This window comes from Marmota monax, unplaced genomic scaffold, assembly GCF_021218885.2.
Source record: "Marmota monax isolate L192 unplaced genomic scaffold, Marmota_monax_Labrador192_F-V1.1 WCK01_AAM20220418_F8-fsc00029, whole genome shotgun sequence".
Classification (NCBI taxonomy): Eukaryota; Metazoa; Chordata; class Mammalia; order Rodentia; family Sciuridae; genus Marmota; species Marmota monax.
The window spans coordinates 14,138,133-14,164,696 of record NW_026693024.1 but is presented as its reverse complement, the minus strand read 5'-3'; the positions used below and the strand labels follow the sequence as shown (position 1 = coordinate 14,164,696).

At 37.9% G+C, this 26,564-nt stretch overlaps 1 protein-coding gene across 2 annotated transcripts in view; it reads right to left on the bottom strand.

The window, feature by feature from the left end:
- Positions 1–26,564, bottom strand: part of Rnf182 (ring finger protein 182) — a 48,059-nt gene that overhangs the window by 17,629 nt on the left and 3,866 nt on the right. The window contains exon 2 of one of the 2 annotated variants that reach the window (XM_058582403.1): positions 10,321–10,398. The exons of the other annotated variant lie outside the window; for it this stretch is intronic. The gene's annotated coding sequence lies outside the window, so the exon portion shown is untranslated. The remainder of the gene's footprint in view (positions 1–10,320; positions 10,399–26,564) is intronic. 2 annotated transcript variants of the gene reach the window in all.

Here is a 26,564-nt window from a genome sequence, read left to right as displayed (position 1 = left end):
ACTGGGAGGTTTCTGCCCTGAGAAGGCAAAGCACTGGTGCCACAATTGTCCTCTTGATCCTCTTGTTCATCTGCCTGAAGCCTCTCCTAGGCTCTGACCCCAGGAAGCAGCTCATCAGTGTTAAATGTTACTAACGGAAATTGCCTGTGAGGAAAACAAATCCCTACGTAATAATACTAAAATACCTGCTGGAGATCAGAAATCGGTGTTCAATGAAAAAACAATATCTGGTGTTAAGAACTGCAGTCTGGGCTGGGCGAGGTGGCATACTCCGGTCATCCCAACGACTCAGGAGGCTGAGGCAGGAGGATCACAAGTTCCAGAGCAGCCTCAGCAATTCAGTGAGGCCCTGTCTCAAAATAAAAAGGGCTGGGGATGTGAATGAATTAAACACTCCACTCAAAAGGCAGAGATGGGGTTAAGGAAAGCACAACTGGCTGGGCGCAGTGGCACATACCTGTAATCCCAGTGACTCAGGAGGCAGAAACAAGAGGATGACAAGTTGGAGGCCAGCCTCAGCAATTTAGCAAGACCCTAAGCAACTTAAGACCTTGTCTCAAAATTAAAAATAAAATGAGCTGTGGATATAGCTCAATGGTAAAGTGCCCTAGGTTTAATTCCAGCATTAAAAAAAAAAAAAGCACAAGTGAACTAGATGCAACCTACAAGATATACACCTCACATTTTAACACACAAATAGCTTGGAAGTCAATGGATAGAAACATATACCAGGGAAACCATAAACATAAATGACCTGAAATGACTACATTAATATTAAATAAACATAATGTAACTAAAAAATATTACTGGAGGTAAAGAGGGACATTTAATTATGGCATACTCATCAATGTGTAAAGAAGAAAACAATCATAAACTCAGAAGGCAATATCTGATCGATATGAAAAAAGAAACAGACAATCCATCAGACAGCCGGAGAGTTCAAACACCCCATTTTTAATACGTAATAGGCCACTTAAACCAAAAATCAGTAAAGACAATAAATACATACAACCATCAACCAACATGATGTAACTAAAGTTTTAGTATAAAATTTTACTCAATGACTATAGAATACACATTGTTTTCAAGGACATACAGAACACTGTTCAGGACAAAACAGGCTGGACCACAAAAAGATGTCTCAAGAAATCAAACTTAAAATCATACAAATATATTTTCTGATCATAATGAAATGACTTATTAGAGATCCATAAACAAAAGAAATCTGAGTAAATATCTGATGTCTAGAAATCAAACAATACACCTTTTTTTAAACTCAAGAATCAAAGAAGAAGTCAAAAGGAACTTTAAAAATATTTTTAACTGAATATAAACAAAAGTACAAAAATATCAAAATTTATGGGATGAAGTTAAAGCAATGCTTAGACCAAATTTTACTATTATAATGCATAATTAGAAAAAAAGAGAAAGGTCTTAATGACCTAATAATAATAACCTAAGCTTCAACTCAAGAAAATAAAAAATAAATTAAATCCAAAGCAAGCTAAAGGAAGAACACAATAAAGATCAGGGGGAAATTCAGTGAATCAGAAAACAAGAGAAATCTGTGAAGCTAACTTTAAGCTATAAATAAAAATAAACAAAATTAACAAATCTTTAGATAACTGGTGAAGAAAATAAAAGAGAAAAACATATTAACAAAAATTATCCAATTATCAAAACATAAAAGTGGGTACATCCCTACTGGTCTACAGAAAAAAAAAGAATATTATGAATAACTTCATGACTACAAATAAGGCAAATTAGGTAAAGTGGAATGACTCTTAGAAAGCCCCCAACTGCCTAAGAAGACTTTATAAAAGGTGGAAAATCTGAGTAGACCTACACAAAGAAAAAAAATAAAATGATGAGTATAAATATTCCCACAAAGAAAAACCCAAGCCTAGATGGCTTCTGGTGAGTATATGGAATATTTAGAGAAGAAATGAAACCATTCTTCACAAGCTGAGAATATAAAGGAGGGAGCACTTCCCTTACTCCATAACATATGAAAAAATTAACTCAAAATGGATAATAGATGTTGAGAGCCACTGCCGGTCAGAATGACGCCTGGCATTTGCCAGAGGGAATGTTTGAAAGGTGACACCAGCGAACCACTGAGATGATGATTTGAGTTAAGCTATATATAATTGCTGTGATGCTGGATTGATTGTATTGTATATTTGACCTTTACTGACGGGCAATGGGGTGGCTCTTGCTGCCTTGGGCGCTGGCTCCTTTGGAGTTCCCCCGCTACTTTGGAGTTCTCGTGGGGATTCCCAGAGAGTTCCCATTGGTTGGGGAAGTGCCGCAGGAGGGATTTCCGGAGGAGGGATTTCCGGTTGGTGTGTGGTGTGTCCCGGGAGAAAGCCTAGTGGGTGGCGTTGGCGGAAAAGCGCACGTGTAGTGCCAGTAAGAGTTGAAATAAAGTAGTTGCTGTTTGAACCTACAAGGCTTTGTGGCGTAAAATATTTTTAAACCCAATATCTGGTAATTCAGCCAGGGAGAGGCAGCCTGTGAACACCAGCAGCTTCGGTGCCACCAAATAGGAGACTCGCTTGATACAAAGTGTTATTGGTTACAGTGGTGACATGTCACAAGCTAACAGAGAGAGACAGTGGCCCTACTACCCTAAAACTCAATCTTATTTAGAAAAAGTCACAGATTAGCCAAATGTGAAATGGGATGTTCCAGACATTATAGCTGTCAGAGGAGATCTGACAAGTTCCCCACTAGCCAGGGCTGGCCAGAGCCTGGGCACTCTGCACTGGAGACCAGAGTGGGCCGAGCCACTCACACACACATGCCACAGCCTGACCATGTGCACAGAGACACATTCATGTGCCCCATGGAAGCAAAGGGAGCATCCTTGAACACAGCCTGAACCTCGAATGAAAGCCCCAGCCCCGCTGCAGATACATCCACAGAGAGGGGGAGCGCCCTGCCTTGGGCTGTGTCGGCTTCACTATGGAGATAGGAAAGAGTCCTGTGCAGCTGGGGGACGGACACGCATGATCAGACAGTTTAAAATAAAACAGGAACTGAGCAGGGACATCAATGGCTGTACATTATGGGGAAGGCAGACTTGAATTTTAATATTTATTTTTTAGTTATCGGTGTTTTGTATGTGGTGCTGAGGATCGAACCCAGGCCGCACGCATGCCAGGTGAGCGCGCTACCACTTGAGCCACATCCCCAGCACCGGGGAAGGCAGACTTGAAAATTTAGGAAAGTTACTAACCATAAACAAAACAAACCAACACAACCACTCCACCATTCTCATAGGAAAAGAAATCTCAATCCACAGTTGCTAAGATACACTACTCAAAATTAACAGCATCCAACAACAAACAAACAAACAAACAAAAAAAGAACCATGAAAAGAAACCTGAAAGTATGATCCATACCCAGGAAAAAAAGGTGGTCAATAAAAGCCATCTCTGAGTCACCCAGATATTGGGTTTAAAAATATTTTATGCTGGTTGTAAAATACATTTATAGAACTTTAAAAACATGTTTAAAGAAACTAAAGAAAAGTATAACAACAATGACCCAACAAATAAAACACTCGATAAAAAGATATTATGTTAAAAGAATCAAATAAAAATTCAGGAGCTGAGAAATTTCAAGCAAGGTGCTCAATAGTATATTTCAAATGGAAAAATAAAAAATTAGTAATATTAAAATAAACAGCTATTATCCAATCTGAAGAACAAAAAGAAAAAAGATCAAACAGAGTAAAAGAGACCTTTAAGACAATATCAAGTATACCAACATGCATGTAAGGGGGTCCCACATGGAAGGGAGAAGGGAAATAAAACAGGAAAAAAATTGTATATACAGGCAAAAACAGCCCCAAATTTGGTATAAAAATTAATATATAGATTTAAAAGCTAAATGAACCCCAAAAGATCCTCACTGGCATACAGTATAGTCAAACAGTTGAAAGACAAAGAAAAAAAAAAACAAAATCTTGAAAGTAGCAAGAGAAAAATCACCATCAAGGAACAAGATTATTGACTGACTTCCCAACAGAGGTACTGGAGACCAGCAGGCATGGGAATGACATATTCTAAGTTTTAGGGAAACAACTCCCAACTAACTGAGCAAAAGTACCCTTCCAAATGAAGATAAAAAAAATAGTAAGATTCCCCGCGGCCAGGCCCAGCAGCTCAGGAGGCTGAGACAGGAGGATCACAAGTTCAAAGCCAGCCTCAGCAATGACAAGGCACTAAGCAACTCAGTGAGCCCCTGTCTCTAAATAAAATACAAAACAGGGCTGGGGATGTGGCTCAGTGGTCAAGTGCCTCTGAATTCAATCTCTGGTATCCAAGAAAAAAAAGAGATTCCCAGAGAAGCAATGTCTATGAGGAATTTGTTATTAGCTGAACTTCCTTATAAGAAATACTAAAGGAAATTCTTCAAGCTGAAAAAGAATGACATCAGACATTAACTTGAATCCACAGCAAGAAATGAAGAACACTCAAAATATGTAAATATAAAATATTCTATACATGAATATATTTTTCTCATTACTTCTTTAAATTATAAGATTATATAAAGCAATAATTATACCACTTGAGTTTGAAATATATGTAGATGTAATTGTGTGGTTTTACACATATACAGTTGTAATATGTATGACAATACCAATCCAAAGAAGAGGGAGAAGGAGGAATATTGGAACAAATTTTCTACATTCCACTGGAATTAAATTACTATTATTCTGAAGTATGTCATTATAAATTAAGATATGAATTATAATCCCTACAGTGACCACTAAGGAAATAACAAACAACACACATATTTTTAAATCAACAGACAAATTAAAGTGGCCCACTAAAAACTGTACAGGAAATATATAGAATACAACACCAGAATGGCAGATGTAAAGTCATATCAATAATTATACCAGGGCTGGGGTGGTGGCTCAGTGGTAGAGCACATACCCTGCATGTGTGAGGCACTGGGTTCAATCCTCAGCACACATAAAAATAAATAAAGGTATTGTGTATCTACAACAACAAAAAAAATTTTTTAAATAATAATAATTATACTAAATGTGAATGAATTAAACACTCCACTCAAAAGGCAGAGATGGGGTTAAGGAAAGCACAACTGGCTGGGCGCAGTGGCACATACCTGTAATCCCAGTGACTCAGGAGGCAGAAACAAGAGGATGACAAGTTGGAGGCCAGCCTCAGCAATTTAGCAAGACCCTAAGCAACTTAAGACCTTGTCTCAAAATTAAAAATAAAATGAGCTGTGGATATAGCTCAATGGTAAAGTGCCCTAGGTTTAATTCCAGCATTAAAAAAAAAAAAAGCACAAGTGAACTAGATGCAACCTACAAGATATACACCTCACATTTTAACACACAAATAGCTTGGAAGTCAATGGATAGAAACATATACCAGGGAAACCATAAACATAAATGACCTGAAATGACTACATTAATATTAAATAAACATAATGTAACTAAAAAATATTACTGGAGGTAAAGAGGGACATTTAATTATGGCATACTCATCAATGTGTAAAGAAGAAAACAATCATAAACTCAGAAGGCAATATCTGATCGATATGAAAAAAGAAACAGACAATCCATCAGACAGCCGGAGAGTTCAAACACCCCATTTTTAATACGTAATAGGCCACTTAAACCAAAAATCAGTAAAGACAATAAATACATACAACCATCAACCAACATGATGTAACTAAAGTTTTAGTATAAAATTTTACTCAATGACTATAGAATACACATTGTTTTCAAGGACATACAGAACACTGTTCAGGACAAAACAGGCTGGACCACAAAAAGATGTCTCAAGAAATCAAACTTAAAATCATACAAATATATTTTCTGATCATAATGAAATGACTTATTAGAGATCCATAAACAAAAGAAATCTGAGTAAATATCTGATGTCTAGAAATCAAACAATACACCTTTTTTTAAACTCAAGAATCAAAGAAGAAGTCAAAAGGAACTTTAAAAATATTTTTAACTGAATATAAACAAAAGTACAAAAATATCAAAATTTATGGGATGAAGTTAAAGCAATGCTTAGACCAAATTTTACTATTATAATGCATAATTAGAAAAAAAGAGAAAGGTCTTAATGACCTAATAATAATAACCTAAGCTTCAACTCAAGAAAATAAAAAATAAATTAAATCCAAAGCAAGCTAAAGGAAGAACACAATAAAGATCAGGGGGAAATTCAGTGAATCAGAAAACAAGAGAAATCTGTGAAGCTAACTTTAAGCTATAAATAAAAATAAACAAAATTAACAAATCTTTAGATAACTGGTGAAGAAAATAAAAGAGAAAAACATATTAACAAAAATTATCCAATTATCAAAACATAAAAGTGGGTACATCCCTACTGGTCTACAGAAAAAAAAAGAATATTATGAATAACTTCATGACTACAAATAAGGCAAATTAGGTAAAGTGGAATGACTCTTAGAAAGCCCCCAACTGCCTAAGAAGACTTTATAAAAGGTGGAAAATCTGAGTAGACCTACACAAAGAAAAAAAATAAAATGATGAGTATAAATATTCCCACAAAGAAAAACCCAAGCCTAGATGGCTTCTGGTGAGTATATGGAATATTTAGAGAAGAAATGAAACCATTCTTCACAAGCTGAGAATATAAAGGAGGGAGCACTTCCCTTACTCCATAACATATGAAAAAATTAACTCAAAATGGATAATAGATGTTGAGAGCCACTGCCGGTCAGAATGACGCCTGGCATTTGCCAGAGGGAATGTTTGAAAGGTGACACCAGCGAACCACTGAGATGATGATTTGAGTTAAGCTATATATAATTGCTGTGATGCTGGATTGATTGTATTGTATATTTGACCTTTACTGACGGGCAATGGGGTGGCTCTTGCTGCCTTGGGCGCTGGCTCCTTTGGAGTTCCCCCGCTACTTTGGAGTTCTCGTGGGGATTCCCAGAGAGTTCCCATTGGTTGGGGAAGTGCCGCAGGAGGGATTTCCGGAGGAGGGATTTCCGGTTGGTGTGTGGTGTGTCCCGGGAGAAAGCCTAGTGGGTGGCGTTGGCGGAAAAGCGCACGTGTAGTGCCAGTAAGAGTTGAAATAAAGTAGTTGCTGTTTGAACCTACAAGGCTTTGTGGCGGCTTGATTATTCGTGCCCAGAGACTGCGGTAAATAGATTTAAATGTAGTGGTTAAAATCCTAAGACTCCTATAAGAAAATATAGAAATTCTTGTAACCTCAGATTAGGCAACAAGTTTTTAGGTATAACAACAAAAGCATATCATGAAGGACATATTGATAAACTGGACTTCATTGAAATTGAAAACTTTTACACTTCAATAAAATACACTGTTGAGAAAATGACAACTAGCCATAGACCGGGTAAAGTATTTGCAAACCATATACATATCTAGTCTATACTTGTTTCCTTCTACACAGAACATATAAAATATTCTTATTAGTCAATAAGAACACAACCCAATCTAAAAATGAGCAAAACACTCGAATAGACATTTCCTCAAACAACACTTACCAGTGGTTAAAAAGTACATTAAAAAAGGAATTAACATCAGTAACCATTAGAAAAATGCAAATTAAATCATAAATTTAATGCTAAATAACCACTAGAATGACTATAATTAATAAAAAGGATGTGAAGACACTAGAACCTTCGTATATTGCTGGAGGGAATGTAAAATGTTATAGTCACTTTAGAAAATAGTTTGTCAGTTTCTTTACAAAGTTTAACATAGTTCCAGTATATGACCCAGTAATTCCACTCCTAGGAATTATCCAGAAGAAGCTTAAAATACCTATCTACACAATGGTTCATGTAAATTTAATGGCACAGTTATTCATAGTGTACAATAATTGGAGGTAATTTTCATTACCAATCTATACCACCATATGCACAAGCCTGATAAGCCTCAAAAACATAAGCCTAAATGGAAGAAGCCATCCACAAAAGCAATGTTTTGTATGATTCACTTTAATCAATAGAAAGGGCAAATTCATAAAAAGAAAAAAAATAGTGGTACCTGAGGTTAGGAGTGGGAGCATAGATTGGGTACGTGAGCAAGAAAACTTTGAGGGTTGATAAAATGTCCTGAAACTAGGCTGTGGTAATAACTTCAAACTCTGTAATAACTAACATCACTGAGTTGTACACTTACATTGGTAAATTTTGTGGTATGTAAATTATACCTTCATAAAGTTATGCCAAAATGAACAAAAATAATAACTAAATAGAAGACAAGCACTTTGAGAAACAGATCATTAGAAAATATCCAAACTAAAGCAAAAAGTTTTTTAAAGAATAAAAGATAATGGAATATAGAAAAGAGTTTAAGAGTCAATAAGGTCTGGTAAAAAGGTCTAACCAATGTAAAATTGGGCTTCCAGAAAAGAGGAGAGAGATTGGATTTTAAAAATGCCAAGAAATAACTGCCAAGAGTATTCTAAAACTGATTCAAGAAGCTCTATGACACCCAAGCAGGATAAAGAGTGAGGAATACATCCCTGAGGACATTATAATAGAACTCCTCAACACCAAAAACAAAGGAAAAAAGTAAGCATACAGAGGGAAAAGGCTTATCACCTTCAGAGAACAAACAAGATTGACAGCTGATTTCTCAACAAAAATAATGGAAGACAGAGAAGAATGAAACTCCATCTTTAAAGGCCTGAAGGAAACCTGACAACCTGGGACTGTATGTACAGTTGGAATGTGCTTCAAAAATTAAGACAACATAAAGGAAGTGTCAGAAAAATAAAAACAGAAAGAAATACTAAAGGGAGTACTTCTATTCAAAAGAAAATAATCCCAGAGAGAAACACAGATTTACATAATGGAAGGAAGAGAAATGATAAACATAAATAACTACTGACACTTAAAACAGCAATAGTAATGTATCCTATGATTTAATCATTTGTTGAATTAAAATAAATGACAGAAACAATGCAAAGTAAAGTAGGGGGTTTCATGAAGGTAAAGTCCTTTAATAGCAGTGCCTATCAGGGAAGAGGTTAAAGTGCTCATTCAGAGTAAATTCTTAAGAGAAGAAAAGATGCCGTAATCCCTTGACTAACAGTCAGAAGAATAACAAGATACATAACCAACAAACCAGTAGAGAAGAAAATGGAATAATCAGTGCTCAATTATACAAAAAAAGGCAAGAAAAGAGAAAAGAGGAACAAAATCAGTTGGAGACTTGGAAAACAAATGGTAAGTTGGAAACTAAGACCCAAAGAGATTATAAATTACTTTAATGGTAAATGAACCATTAGATACTCCAAAGTTTGTCTGAAGAGATAAGTAAATAAAAAACAACTGTATGCCGTTTATAAAGGGAAAAAACAGAGTAAAAAAAGTTAAATTATAGAGAAAAGTTAACCCAGGCACACACTACAGTAACATCAGACAACTAGACTTTAACTCAAGAACCACTGGGGAACTAAGGAGAGGTGTTGCGCAAAAGCAGAGAAGTCCAGCACCCCAAGGAAACATACCAATTATGAACATGTATATCAAACAATAGTATCTTCAAAATGTGTAGAAATTGACAGAATGAAAAGGAAAAATTTTTAAATTCATCATTATAGTGAGAGATTTAGCTTAACTATCTCAAAACTAACAGAATAATCAGACAAAAAAATATATAGAAAGGAAGTTTGATCAACACAATTAGTAAATCTGGCTCAAGCTACATGTGCAAAGTATACATCTATACCTGTCACTACAAAGTATACTGTGCAGTCTCAAGTCCACATGTATTCTATGCCAAAATATGACCATACCTGGGCCATAAAATTAGTTTCAAGAATATCAAAAGACTAAAATCTTTTTTTATCCAAAGACTAAAATCCTAAGAACATGTTCTTTGATGACAGTTGGAAAAAGTCAGAAATCAATGAGTATCCTTAGAATATCCCAAGTAATTGAAAATTAACCAATAAATGCTGAAATAACTTACAGAACAAGGGTAAACAAAGGACAACCATTTGAAAATATTTTGAGCAGAAAAACAAAAAGACAATATCAAAACTTAAAGAATATGATTAAAACCATGCTTTAATGGAAACTGCAGAGCTTTATATAAGAAAAGAAGACAGACTGAAAATCAATAATGTAAATACCTGTCTCACAAAGCTGGAAAGAAATGAGCCATATACAGAAATTAAAGAATTGGGGGAAAGTGTACAGCGCCGGGGACGTAGACCAGAGGCAGAGCGCCTGCCTAGGAGTTCAGTCAGCTTTCACCACTGGGACCAAGATACCCAACAGGTATAGCTCCCAGGAGGGGACGCTTACCTGGGGCTCGTGGTTCCAGAGTTCTCACTCCACTGGTGGCCGACTCCACGGCTCTGGCCCAGGTGAGGCAGCACCATCCTGTGGAAGGGCCCAGAGGAGGAAGGCTGCTCAGCTCATGGTGGGGTCAGGAAGCAGACAGAGAGGGAGGAGGCAGGGGCGGCAGGGGAGATGCAGGACAGGGTCCCAGGGACCACTCCTCCAGCCACCCCCCACCTCCTACAGTTACCACCCAGTGGGTCCACCCAAGTAGAACGGATTGGTTAGGTTACAGCCCTTACAGTCCAGTCATTTACTTCTGAGTATTTCTGCAATAGCAGGAGTTTGGGGAGGGACACCTCGTATCCAAACCATGACACCTTTTATGACTGGGTTCCTGGATTCAACGCCCAGCCCCGGAAAATATAAATATAAATATATAAAATACATATACATACATATATATATGCAAAAGGAAACAAGTATAAAATATCAAAATGCCAAGAGTCAATAGTAGGTTCAATGAGAGAAAAATAAAATTGAAAACCCCATGAAAAACTAAAAAGACAAAAAGGCACAAATTATTGATATCAGGAGTGAAAAAAGGCATACTGCTCCAATCCTATAAGCATTTTTTCAAAGCTAAGAGGGTTTTATCATCAACTTTTACTTAGAAATTTGAAAATTTAGACTAAATGAGCAAATTCCTTTGGAAACACAACAAATCAAATTTGACACAGAAGAATCATAAAATCCAAATGAGTCTATATTCATTAATATAACTTTTATTTTCCAATTTAAAACTTTTCTACAAAGAAAACTGCAAAAGTGGTTTTACTAATGAATTCTTTCAAACATTTAGGAACTAATACCAATCTCTTTCAGAGAACCACCAAAAAAAAAAAAAAAATGAACACTTATCCTATTAATCGTATAAGATCAGTATGTCCTTAATACCCAAACAAGGAAGTCCATTACACAAAAAGGAAAATTGAAGGTCAGTCTTTCTCAACACCACAAAATTATTTTTAAAATATATTGGCAAAATGAATTAAACAAAGCACAAATGATGGCATAGCAGTTGAATTCATGACAGAAATGCAAGACTATTTTATCTTTTTCTTTCAATGTGATCATCACATTGACAAAATAAAGGAAAACACATCATACAATCATTTCAATAGATGCAGGAAAAGCACTTGGGAAAATTCAACACATGTTCATGATTAAAATACCTGTAAAATTAGAAACAAGAGAATTACCTTAATCAAATATAACTACTTCAACAACACTTGAACATAAATTCCATGCTTACATATTGAAAGCTTTTCCCCTGAAATTGAGTATGAGATAAACTCATGCTATCACCATTTTTATCCAAACTTATAACCAAACCATGATCCTAATCAGAACAATGAGATTGCAAAAACTAAAAGTTATAAGAACTGGACAAGAAAAAATAAAACTATCTACTGTATAAGATGATTATGCACATATAAAATTCAAATGAATCTATAAATAAACTATTAAGAAGCAAATGTAGCAAAATCCCTAGAATCAAGGTAAATCTACAAAACTCAACTACAGTTACATAAACAAGCAAAGTAATTAGGTGAAATTTCAAAAGATGTTATTTGCAGGAACAACAAAAAGAATCAATCTAATGAAAGATGTGCAAAAATGCTTACAAAAAGAACATCAAATTTGGTTCTTTGAAAAAATAAATAAAATTGATAAACCATTAGCCATGTTAACAAACAGAAGGAGAAGGAAAACTCAAATTACTAACATCCGTGATGAAAAAGGAAATATTACAATGAACACTACAGAAAAACAGAAGATAATTAGAAATTATTTTGAAAATTTGTACTCCAATAAAATAGAAACTATTGAAGGCATAGACAAAGTTCTAGAGGCATATGATATGCCCAAACTAAATCAGGATGATATACACAATTTAAACAGATAAGTTTCAAGCAAGGAAATAGAGGACACTATCAGAAGGCTACCAACCAAGAAAAGCCCAGGACCGGATGGATACACAGAGTTCTACAAGACTTTTAAAGAACTAACAACAATACTCTTCAAACTATTTCATGAATGAGAAAAAGAGGGAACACTTCCAAACTCATTCTATGAGGCCAATATCACCCTGATTCCAAAACCAGACAAAGACACATCAAAGAAAGAAAACTTCAGACCAATATCTCTAACAAATACAGATGCAAAAATTCTCAATAAAATTCTGGCAAATCAAATACAAGAACATATCAAAAAGATAGTGCACCATGATCAAGTAGGGTTCATGCCAGGGATGCAAGGTTGATTCAGCATACGGAAATCAATAAATGTAATCCATTACACCAAACACCAGAAAATCTAGGAATATCAGGAACATATCTCAACATTGTAAAGGCTAGCTATGCTTAACCCCAGGCCAACATCATTATAAATGGAGAAAAATTGAAGGCATTCCCTCTAAAAACTGGAACAACACAGGGGTACTGTTTTTATCATTTCTTTTTAACATAGTTCTTGAAACTGTAGCCAGAGCAATCAGACAGACAAAAGAAATTAAAGGAATACAGATAGGAAAAGAAGAACTCAAATTATCACTATTTGCAGATGATATGATTCTATACCTAGAAGACCCAAAAAATTCTACCAGAAAACTTTTAGAACTAATAAATGAATTCAGCAAAGTAGCTGGATATAAAATCAACACCCATAAATCTGTATATGTACGTCAAATCCTCAGAAAGAGAAATTAAGAAAACCACCCCATTTACAATAGTCTCAAAAAAAATACTTTGGAATAAACTTAATTAAAGAGGTGAAAGACCTCTACAATGAAAACTACAGCATGCTAAAGAAAGAAATTAAAGAAGACCTTAGAAGATAGAAAGATCTATCTTGTTCTTGGATAGGCAAAATTAATATTGTCAAAATAACCATACTACCAAAAGCACTATACAGATTTAATGCAATCCCAATCAAAATCCCAATGACATTCCTCATAGAAATAGAAAAAGCAGTCACAAAATTCATCTGGAAAAATAAGAGACCCAGAATAGTCAAAGCAATCCCTAGCAAGAAGAGTGAAGCTGGTGGCATTACTATTCCAGATCTTAAACTATACTACTGAGCAACAGTAACAAAAACAGCATGGTATTGGCACCAAAATAGACATGCAGACCAATATACAGAATAGAGGACACAGAGACTAACCTACATAACTACAGTTATCTTATATTAGACAAAGGTGCCAAAAACATACATTGGAGAAAAGATAGCCTCTTCAACAAATGGTGCTGGGAAAACTGGAAATCCACATGTAACAAAATGAAATTAAACCTCTATTTCTCACCATGTACAAAACTCAACTCAAAGTGGATCAAGGACCTAGGAACTAAATCAGACACCTTGTGCCTAACGGAAGAAAAAGTAGGCCCAAATCTCCATCATGTCGGATTAGGCCCCAACTTCCTTAATAAGACTCCTATAGCTCAAGAATTAAAACCAAGAATCAATAAATGGGATGGATTCAAACTAATAAGCTTCTTCTCAGCAAAAGAAACAATCAGCGCCTACAGAATGAGAGCAAATCTTTACCATAAGCACCTCAGACAGACGCTAATCTCTAGGACGTATAAAGCGCTCAACAACTTTAACATCAAAAAAACAAATAACCCAATCAATAAATGGGCCGAGGAACTGAACAGACACTTCTCAGAAGAGGATATACAATCAGCAAACATATGAAAAAATGTTCAACATCTCTAACGATCAGAAAAATGCAAATCAAAACTACTCTTAAGATTTCATCTCACTCCAATCAAAATGATGTAGCCAATCTGGAAAGCAGTATGGAGATTACTTGGTAAACTTAAAATGGAACCACCATTTGATCCAGCTCTTCCATTCCTTAGTTTATACCCAAAGGACTTAAAAACAGCATACTACAGGGACACAGCCACATCAATGTTTATAGCAGCACAATTCACAATAGCTAAACTGTGGAACCAACCTAGATGCCCTTCAGTAGATGAATGGATAGGGAAACTTTGCATACACACACACACACACACACACACACAACGGAACATTATTCAGCATTAAAAGAGAATAAAATCATGGCATTTGCAGGTAAATGGATGGAGTTGGAGAATACAGTGCTAAGTGAAGTAAACCAATCCCAAAAAAACCAAAGGTTGAATGTTATCTTTGATAGGAGGATGCTGACTCATAATGGCGATGGTGGCAGGGGAGAAACTTTAGATAGGGCAAAGGGGAGGGAAAGGAAGGGAGGAGGTAAAGGGGGAGGAATGACAGTGGAATGAGTTAGAATCATTGCCCTAAGTACATGTATGAAGACACAAATGGTGTGAAAATACTTTGGGTACAACCTGTGACTTGAAAAATTGTGCTCTATATGTGTAATATGAAATGAATTGCATTCTGCCATCACATATAACAAATTAGAATAAATAAATAATTTAAAGTAAAAAAAGATGGAGAGCTAAATTGTGTTTGTTGATTAGAAGATTCAATATTATAAAGATATCAACTCTCCCAAATAAATTCTAGAGACTAAGTAGAATCCCAATCAAAATCTCAGACACTTTGTGTGTATGTGTGTGTGTGTGTGTGTGTGTTTGTGTAAACTGACAGGGTGATTCTAAAATGTATATTAAAATGCCAACCACTAGGAATAAACTGAAATAAAATGAATTGAGTTCAATGCCTGATATCAGGACTACAAAAACTTAAGATACTTTACTAGACAAGCAGCCCAACAGGACAGAATACAAGTTCAGAAACTGATTCACAAACACCCGATTAATGGAGAGGCTATTGCAATCCATGGAGGAAATAAATAACAAATTGGCCAATAGAACATTTACATAGGTAAATATATCTTGACCCCCTACCTCACACTGTACATAAATAATCAATTCCAAGGAGATCACAGATCTAAATGTGAAAAAGCAAACAACAAGACTTGCTGATAGCACAGGAGAATATCTTCATGACCTTAAAGCAGGCAAAATTTCTTAAGACACAAGAATACTAACTGCAAAAGGAAATTTCATAAATTGGAATTCATTAAAATTAAGCATTTCTGTACATCAAAAAATACAAGATTAAAAGCAAGCAAGAGGGGCTGGGGTTGTGGCTCAGTGGTAGAGTGCTCACCTAGCATGCATGAGGCACTGGGTTCGATCCTCAGCACCACATAAGTGTAAATAAAATAAAGATATTGTGCCCACCTAAAATTTAAAAATAAATATTAAAAAATAAAAACAAGCAAGAATGTAGAAGAAACATATATTTGACACAAAGCTTCTACCTATAATATATAAAGAACTCCATAAAAATCATTAAGAAAAAACAATCTTTTCTTGTTTTTAATGAGCCAAAAAAAATCTGAACTGACATTTCAAAGAAGTTATCCAAACTGCCAATAAGATAAGAAAAATTAATCTATATCATTTACCAGGAAAAGAAAAGAAAAACAACACAATGAGGTATGACTTTTCACCCATCACTATGAATGGCAATTAACATAGGAACAAGAATAAGAAAAAAAAATTGTAGTTTTCACACAGTGATGCTGGGAATATAAGGGGTATAACCAACCACACAGGACCTCTGGTTGGCAGTATCCAAGCTGATTCCTTCACTCCCCCTGAGACCCTTCCATTGCTAGGTAGACGCTCAACAGACATGTCCACGGATCTATCTATAAAACTGTTCGCAAGAGCATTCTATAATAGAGAAAAACTGGAACCACTCAAATGTCTATCAACAGTAAATGGATTTTTAAAACGTTGATATATGCAACTGTGGGATACTACTATGCCAAGATGAGAGAGACAAAAAAAAACCCACTATTACTACATCAGTAGTGCATGGGTGGATGTCCCAAGCAAATGGTTTGTGAAAGACGTCATATGCATGCACAAAAAAGTACATGCTGTATAAAGTACATTTGTATAAAGTTCCAAAAACAAGTAAATACAGTCTAGAATTCAGCTTGTAAGGAAACTTTTGAAGGCAGGTAATGATTAAAAGAGGCAAAGGAAGGATCTGGGGGTGGTGATTTTCTGGTTTCCATGTGGGTTACATAGGGGCTTTACTTTGAAAATACACAAAAGCCCTACCCTTATGAGTTGTGAATTTTTCTATATGTATGTTAACCTCCAAAATCAAAATTTAACTAAAAATAATAATAATGCTTTCTTATGCCTACACATGATGCACAGAGCAAAACAGATAAAGAATGTGATTTGCGGGACTGGAAGTGTAGCTCGCTGGTAAAGTGTTTCCCTAGCACGGGTGAGGAGCTGGGTTTAATCCTCAGCACTGCATAAAAATAAATAAAAGGTACTGTGCTCATCTACAACTAAAAAAAAGTTTAAAAAAAAAAGGTGATTTTGAAGTCTGCACGCAGAGGTTTTCCTAAGACTCAAATCCAGTCGCTTTTTTTTTTAACTTTTTTTCCTAGTTGTAGATGGACACAATATCTTTATTTTTATTTATTTATTTTTATGTGGTGCTGAGGATCAAACCCAGGGCCTCATGCGTGAGGGGAAAGCTCTGTACCACAGCCCCAGCCCCTCCCCTGCTTTAGCCACCTTAATCTCTCCTGAGCTGGCCTTTGCCAACCTGACAGCAACATCTCCCTCCACTCCCTTCTCCTCCCCTCCCACCATCCCTCCCCAGCGCTTCCTACTCACCAGGAGAAGCCACAGGCTACAGAATAGATTCTGGCCTTTAATAAACACAGACCCCTCTTCCTACCTCTTCTACCTCCTTCCCACCCAGCTCGACCCAGAGCTGTCGGTTTGCGAGGTCCTCCTGCATTCAGCAGATAGTCATCATTCCCAAGCCAACCTTCATGCAGGTTCCCACAGTCATCGCGTGGCCACCCCAGCACATGAGACCAGATGGCTGTCCGTAACCTCTACACCTTTCAGCTCCAGGAGGTGGGTCACATCTGGTTGATCCTTCTTTGGATCACTAGTGCCTAGCACAAGGCCGGACACACAACAGCGACTCAGTCACTGTTAACTGAAAACATAAAGCATGAAGTCAGAAGAGTTCCGAACACACTGAGCTAAGAAACTTCCTCCTCTACAATATGAGATTTTTACACAAGCTGTCTAAATTCTCCTGTTTTTAAGCTGACTTTCTTTGGCAGAAAAACTGACCATGACTAGAGCTTAATAATCAAGCCATTTAAATTTCCTACGGGCCAAAGAATAATTAAATGTCAGTCCACATATAATTCTAAACTCTAAAATGCTTTAAGCTTCTCCTAATTATTGGTCCCGCTATTGAAACAGGAATTCTTTGAAGATCTGAAACTCTTCCGTCATTGTCTATAAAGAAAGGGAAAGGGAAAAGATTTAATTTGTCATGTTGCTTGCTGGTTTCTTACCAAAACTGCATCAGTCAACAGCATGGTCTGTCTCTAATGCCCCATTACCGTGAATGAGGTCTACCCGAAAGGAATCACCAAAAGATGTCTTACTTTTAAAATATTAAATGTTTTAAAACATCTTTCATATGTGTTCAGTGTAAGATATGCTCAGTAACTTTTCTTCCCAGACATTATCATGACTAAGAGATCATAACAATTCCAGTGGTGTTGGTGATGTCACAGGTCGTCACTGCCATGTTATCCTTTTTCACAATCAGATGTTCTGATTGGCTTCCCGTGAAAACACCTTCCACTTATCAATACGTGGTTTGCAGCGGCTCACGGTCAGAATCGGAGTGAAGGACTTAGAGAACGCTAATCTGACTATCTGAATAAAGGCCTTGATGTTCTGACTTTCCTACTAGCTATAGTAATAATGTTATCTGGCCATGAGACACACATCCATCTTCCATGTGTGACCTAAGGAAAGCACAGGATGGAGAGTTAGATCAATATACAGGGACCCTATCTCCTTCCCTGCTTTCCTTACAATACTTACATAGTCAAGCAAGGACCAGGTGAAGGACCCCATGGAGCCAGGCTCTGGACTTAACCCTGGGAATTTAATATCAAGCAAAACAGACACTGTCTCACAGTCCAGTGAGGACAATATCAAACAAAAAATCACATAAGTCAATGTAAAACTGCAACTGCAATAGCACAATCCCCCCAGCTGCTAGCAAGCCTCCTGCTCCCATTCTCGCGCCTTTACTATTCATTCTCTACCTGGAAAAATACTTCTCAAATATAAACCAAATTATGCCCGTGCCCTCATCTCCAACCTCTGCTTTCTTTTGGCCTTGGAGCCTTTTGAGCAAATAAGTAGTATCTGATTTAAGTTTCAAAAAGATTGTTCTGGAAAACAGACTACAGGACTGGTGGGAGGTCAGGTGGGAGACCAGTTAGAAGGTACAATAAAATAAAAGGGAATCCGTGGTAGATGGCACTTGGGTAGCAGAGGTGGAGGTGGTGAGAAAAGATCCATTCGAAGGCAGAGTCGACAAATGGGCATCCATTGAAGCGTGGGAGCAGCAGGAACACTGCCAAGTCACGGCCTAAGCCACAGAACGAACGACGCTGCACTTGCTAACCTGGGCAAGACTGGGAGGAAGACAGTGCATAGTGCATCATCACGGGGAGTCAGCGGTTGGTTTCTCTGTGTGTTGAGGAGATGTCCACTGAGACATGTGGGTGGACATGGGTGTGGAATTAAGGGAAGAGCGTTAGACTGGAAATTAAAATTTGATATTCATCAGCATATTAAAGTCATGGGACAAGATGAAATTACGAGGAAACAGGGGCAGACAAAGAAAGGGCCCAAAGCCTGGACTCCAGGCACTGCAGTGTTTTCAAGATCTGGAGGAACCCGCCAAGGGCACAGCAGAGAAGCAGGGAAGTGGGCAGAGAATCAAGACAGGCAGGTGTCCTGGCGGCCAAGTGTGACGCACCAAGTTATTCTTCAGCAGATACTTGCTCCCCTCCTTTCCCAGAGGTGGAGGGACTGTGCCTGCCACCCCATCAGGCCCAGAGGGCGTGTATGTGGCAGATGAAAGAAGACTCCTAGGTGCCTGCGGATCTGACTTTACCTTTCCCCCAATAACCTGCCATGATAGGCGCATTCACAGAGTGACCAAGGTCCTTTCACCCTGAGTCCCAGAACAGATACTAAGGAGCAGTCCACAGCTTGGAGTCAGTGCCAGAGAAACACAGCCTGGAGCAGAGCCACTCAGCCAAGCTCACCCAGATCCACAGAAATGCAGCGGACCTGTGACACACAAGCAGGGGACTCAATGTGAGCCACCGAGTGCAAAGGTGATTTGTAACCCACCCCTACTAAGGCAATCTAATGATACGCCGGGTGAAGAAAATCTTTCGAAAAGGAATTGACTAACTGTGAAATGTTACTAAAAGGCTGGTAAGATGAAGACTGGGACCTGATCCTGGCTACATCAAGGAAGAGGTCACTCCAAAGCCCTGGCAGCAGAGGAGGGGGTACGAACGCTTAGCTGCAAGTACTACTATAAAGGAGAGCAGAGAAATGGCGCAAAAGCTGAACAAAAATGTAGGCGTCACCAGTGAAAATGCACAGGCAATGACTTTCTCAATAGGACCCCAAATCTCAGGAAATAATGCCAAGAGTTAATAAATGGGATGGCATCAAACTGAAAAGCTTCTGCATCAAAGGAAACAATTAGGAATGTGAAGAGAGAACCCACAGAATGGGAGAGAAATCTTGGCTAGCCAGTCTTCTGACAGAGGACTAATATCTAGAATATATAAGAACTCAAAAACCTTGATGTCAAAAACCAAATAACCCAATGAATAAATCGGCAAATGAATTGAACAGACACTTTCTCAAAGGACGAAAGACAAATGACCAACAAATAAATGAAAAAAAAATGTTGGACATCATTAGCCATTAGGGAAAGGCAAATCAAACCTACACTGAGGGTTCATCTCATACCAGTCAGAATGGCAGCCATCAAGAAGACACATAATAGTAAATGCTGGAGAGGATGGAGAAAAGGAACATTCTTGTGTTCTTGATGGAACTGCAAATCAGTACAACACTCTGGAAATCAGTTTGGAGTTTCCTCAAAAGACTAGACGCGAAACCACCTTGAGACCCAGCTATTATTTATTTAGCTGTATTTATCCTGAAGAATTAAAGTGATCATACTCTAGTGACACATGCACACCCATGTTCATAGCAACACAGTTCACAACAGCGAACTATGGAACCAGCCTAGGGGTCCATCATCAGATGAGTGGATAAAGAAAATGGGGTGTACAGTGTTGTTTTTCAAGATGGGCAACAATGTAGCTTGTAAGGCTGCAGTTGGAAACCAATGGAAATGACGCCGTAGTTGGGAGCACAAGGACCAGTGCTCATTAATGGGCAAGAAGGGAAGCTGCACAAGGTACAAGTGGGTAGAGAAGGTGGCAGCAGAGAAGAACTCAGCCACGTCCGGTCCCATGAGAGATGGTGGTGTGAATGGGCTCAGAAGCAGGTGGGGTGACCGACATATTGTAGATGCCTGAAGTTCTCTAGAACAAGATCATCTGCAGAGGGCAAGGGGGAAGGAGGGTATAAATCTCAGGAGAGAAAGGAAGGTAAGAGACGGTTAGGAAGGATAACAAACCCGGAACAGAGTAGGAAAGTGGACCGGGACTGCCCATCAGCATTTGAGCTCACACACAGATGACACTGAAGTCCTGACAGTCCTGTCTCAAAGTCAAACCACTCATGAAACAGATGGCATACGCTTACCCACTGCACTCCCACAACTACTGCCAACCGCTGGAAGCAAATAAAAGAACCATTGGAGACATCTTCCAAAAACCAAGCAAAGGTCTGGAATATGTGGATCTGACGAAATAACAGTAAAATGACTTTGAAATCAATCAGATGTCACTGAAGCCACTATGGAACTGAGTGGAAGACGACATCTGAAGCAGTGGTGGGGCACAGCCCGTGGCCAAGCGCCTAGGGCCTCACTACTCAACACGGCCCCCACCAGCTACTCCAGCCACTGGGCTCCTGACCTGTGGCGTGTGCAGCTGAGGAGCTGCAATTTTAATTTTATTGAATTTCAATTAACTTAAAACTAGAAACTCAAGCCATGTAAAACATTTTTCCTCCAAATGCAATGTTGCTGTTTTGGTATAACTACATCTCATTTTAACTGCTGGAAACTTAACATCCAAATTGAGATGTTCTGTAAGTGTAAAACATACACCAGATTTTCAAGACTGTGCAAATAAAAAAAGAAATCTGATTAGCTCATTAATAATTTTTATACTGACTACATATTAAAATTATAATGATATTTTGGATATGCAGGGTTAAATAAAATTATTTTTTTTTTACTTTTTTTAACATGTCTACCCAAAATTTAAAATCACATATTAGACAACTCCAATACTATCTGAAAACATGGTTTGGGGTTGTCTGTTGTTATGGCGACCACAGAAGGGCCAAGCCTGTCCATCAATGTCAGGAGAATTATTCACCATGTATGCAACCCAAGTGCAGCATTCGAGCCTTAAATCTGTGATCAATGAGCAACGAGATCTTAATAAAAAACAGTCAAGGCACAACTTCAAATCAATATGGAGGGGCTGGGGATGTGGCTCAAGCGGTAGCGCGCTCGCCTGGCATGCGTGCGGCCCGGGTTCGATCCTCAGCACCACATACAAACAAAGATGTTGTGCTGAAAACTAAAAAATAAATATTAATTCTCTCTCTCTCTCTCTCTCTCGAAAAAAAAAAAATCAATATGGAATAGTCTGATAACTAAAGGTAACCTGGACTGGTACGTTCAGATCCCCTGAGATGATCAGCCTCCTTCTAGTGGGTAAATGACTTCCCAATTTAGAGAAGTAGAATTCATTTAGAATATAGAAAAAAATCAGATGCATGCTAATGCTTTTTAGAAAAGTTTAGAATTATATCAACTGTACAGTCTATGAATGGTTGTCATATTTTTTTATGTTTAAGAGAACCTGACATTACCCTGACAGATTAGTCTTGTGATTTTAATTTAAAATGTGTGATGGGTTGTAGGTAGACATGATTTATTTAGATTGAGATGCTTATGTGTATATGATTGTGTCTAGACAATATTAATTTCATAAATGATGGAATATGCAAAGTAATTTGAGCTAATATTTGAGAAGGTTTTATTAATATTTGAGTCATAAATCTGCCCAATATTAACCTGATTTTTCAAATGGAAAAAATCAAATATATCAAATTTACATTTGCAATTTAAAATATTTAAGGGTTTAAATTTAACTAAGTTTATAAATTAAACTGATCATTTGAGGAATTAAATCTGTTCCATTTGAATAAGAGATTAGTCAAAGAAAAAGTGATGGTGATATTCATATTTACCAGGTATATAAAAAGAATGGCAAGACATGTAAGCTAAACTTAAAGACCTAAAGAAAATTGGATTTTTCTTTGTATCTGTAAAAATTAAGTATTAACTTTTTCTGTGCATAAAACTTACCCTTAATTTCACTAATAATCATGTACTTTACCAATATTAATTCATTTACTCCTACAACAACTGAGTAAGGTAAATATTATTCTCCCCATTTTACAGATAGAATGTTGGGATTGCGATAATAAAATACCACAAACTGGATACCATAAAAACACCAAAAATTTTCTGCCCATGGTTCTGTCAGCTAGAAGTCCAAGCCCAAAGTACGGGCAGATTCAGTGCCTGGTGAGAACCCGATTCCTGGTCCATAAATGGCACCTGACCAGTGGGTCCTCACACAGAAGAAGGAGTCAGCTGACTCTCTGGGGTCTCTTATGAGGACTGTCATGACCTAGTCACCTCCCAAAGATCTCACTTGCTAACACCACCAGTGTGTGTGTCATGGTCTGGAGGTGAGGTGTCCCCCAAAAGCTCACGTGTGAGACAGTACAAGAAGGATCGGAGGAGAAACCACTGGGTTGTGAGAGTCCTACCAACCAGTGACTTAACCCCACAACAGGATCAGCAGTGGTAACTGAAGGGAGGAGGGACTGGGGGCGTGGCTTGAAGGTATGTGGTGCTGAGGATCCAACCGGACCGCACACATGCCAGGCGAACGCGCTACCGCTTGAGCCACATCCCCAGCCCCTCTCTCTGCCTTCTGATCAGCACATGAGCTGCTTCCCCGCCACACTCTTCTGCCACAATGTCCTGCCTCACTGGAGCCGTGAGGAATGCAGCCGGTCCCCATGCACTTAGAACTCTGAAACCATGAGCCCTCAAATAAACTCTTCCTCTCCTACAATTGTTCTGGTCAGATCTTTTAGCTGCAGCATCAGAAAAGCTGACTAAAACACTGGGGGTGAGGATTTCAGCATGCTGATGTAGGGAGAGCATAAGCATTCAGTCCATCCAATCATGAATGAAGGCGCAGAGATTAAACTGCCCCAAGGTCGTTGAGCTAAAAGGTGGCTGACCCAGTATTCAAATCCAGGCTGTCTGGCTTCTCAATTGTCCTTGAACATGAAAAAGACTCCCAGTGACAAAAATAACTAGGTGTTCATGAACCAAGTTTTTCCATGCTGTGAAGATTTCAACTAAAAGTCTCTTGTTCGACTTTTTTCCCCCAGTAGTTACCAAGAAAGGAATTCCAGGGAAACCCCATGTTCTGCCGGAATGACCCAAATAAAAACAGCTTTCAAGGCTTCTCACCTTGTCCCTGACCCGGAGCTCCAGACCTGCAGCCTCCTAAGGCAAGGAACTGCAGTGTCGCAGAGAGCATGCTGCCCTGACCCTCCCGGGAGTCCAGCCTGTGTTCCATTTACTGAGTTCCTTTCATTTCGTTTCTTTTCATCTCTTGCCCCTCACATATCCCTGTTCCATGTTCATTCCCAATCCAGGACACAGCATAAAATAAGGCCAATTCAGGGGACACAAGATAAGTCCACTAAATTTTGTTTTCAATTTGAAAAATAACTTGATAAGGGTTCCCTCCCCCCTTCTACCCCCAACCCAACCCACATCTGCAGCAGGCAGTATACAGGGTGGTCTCTGCTTCTTAACTCCTGAGAAGCAGGCTTGCCTTTCCAATCCACCCACCAGGCAGTCCCAGGCTGCGCCTTTCCAAAGCACACACCCTTACAAAAGTGTCTCCACTGCAGCAGGCAAGCCTTCTTGGTCTGATGGTGATTAACAAAGCTATCAGAGTCATCTGCAGATTGTGCTTCATCCACACAAATCATGTTTTTACATTTGCCAGTTTTATGCAGTCTTGGATAAGCTATTTATTAGCATTTTATAGATGAGGAAACGAGTTATTGTGATGATCAAAAGAGATAGATTATACAGCATACTTAATAGGGTCTGGAACCAAGTAAATGCTCAATAAACAGAAGCTATTACAATATCATTAAAAGAAACAACAGAACTATGCTGAGTTACTTGCTTTTATAGACACCTATTATTTAACCCACATTTTATATAGCTCAAATAAGAAAAGCCCCTGAAATTAAAATGCTTAATCATTCTTCTATGGAGACTGTGAGAATATGTGTTGTTTTTTTGAGGGGGGCGGGGGAGGGAACAGATAGGAGGTACTAGATAAAACACCAAGAACATTAAAAAGACAGGTGTAAATTATTTTGAAAGATCCATTTTCTGCTCTCTTTGGCTAGAATAATCGAAAGCTTAATCATAACTGTTAATAAAATTAAGCCAACCAGAGTTTTTTATATTTTTTAGTTATAACCTTTTAAGACATGAGCATCAAAAGTGAAACAAGTTGAAACACAACTGTGATGTTTGATTTCTAATGTTCTGTTTCAAATAACTAAAAATCTAAATAATTTTATAGTGTCATCATGATACATTTTGACATTTAAGTAACTGAAGCAATAATATTGGAAGGAACTTGAGCCAGTTTCCTTAGACTCTAAAACAATATTGACTTTGGAATTTGACAAAAACATAATGATTTTTCATGACATAAAAGCATCCTTTAAGTATGCAATTTAGAAGACCACATGTGTGTCCACCTTATCTTTGGTACTAGAAATAAGTCACAGTTGTTCTTGAGTGTTTATAATCTAGGCACAAAAAATAGGTACATGCATTTTTTTTAATACAACCTGAAAAGTTATTTCTAAAGAGGACATGCCCAGAGTTCCACTGAAAGAGGGAGAGGGGAAGAAAGAAATATCAGTTCTTGGGACAGGTCAGAGGTAGCCAAGGAAAGAACAGGTGAGCCCAGAGAGAGGATGGCCCCACTAGGTAACACAAATGGACAGACACTTCCAACATATATGAGTATACATAATAAATGACCAGCCTACTGCCTTGAGAGGTATGTTTTTTTGTAAATTATTCTAATTTGTATGTACAGAAAAGAATACTGGTACATGTCATATATGTACAAGAAATCTGCCATGTTCTATGATTTGGGGGTTTTTTTCTGTATATTAAAAAGACAAAAAATAATAAGAAGAAAAAAATCCTAAGTGTAATAATGAGTGCCATTATTTCTATACTTAGTACATCAGTGAACAGGAAATATAGCTTGCTACATTGCTTGACATAAGAAAGGATTCTGGAATATTTCGTGTACCTTTAGGTCAACGTAACAGAGAGAGAGAGCAAACTTGTTATCACAACAGTGTCTACCTCATAGGGTTAATTGAGAAGCTAAATGAGTTAATGTCTGTGAAGTACTTAGCACAGTGCCTGGCCCACAGGGACTGAAATGATTGCTTGACTGATCCATTAAAAAAAAGATGGAAATCAAAATGACTGTGAGTCTCAGGAAACCAATACATAACAAGAAAAAATGCCAGAAAAAAGCACACAGAAACCTTTTACTGTAGATTTATAATCCAGAGCTTAAGTAAACATCTCTTCTTCAGTAAAACTACTTGGCACATCACGTAGTGATCAAACTGTGCTTGAGGCCAGGCCTGCCTTGAAATGACTTAGATGTAAGGGCAGGAAGACCGCAGGTCTAATAGTACTCAAGAGCACAAACCCCCAATCAAATACCTCAAACATGCTAGACAAACACCTGGTTCTGTTTTATAGTCCATTATTGTTCCAATTATCTAAGTCGTATACCTGACAATCAGGTTACATGACCCTCACAAGAAAACCCTTGTTCTGGGGCCTTCATCTGTGGTTTACGACATTCAAAGTATACTTGACCAGCAATGCCAAGGAGTCACACCTAGTTAGTCCAAGGAAAGGTGACGGTTAGTGAGCAGGACCGGCATCCCTGTGGTAGGAAGTGACCACTTCCAAAACTG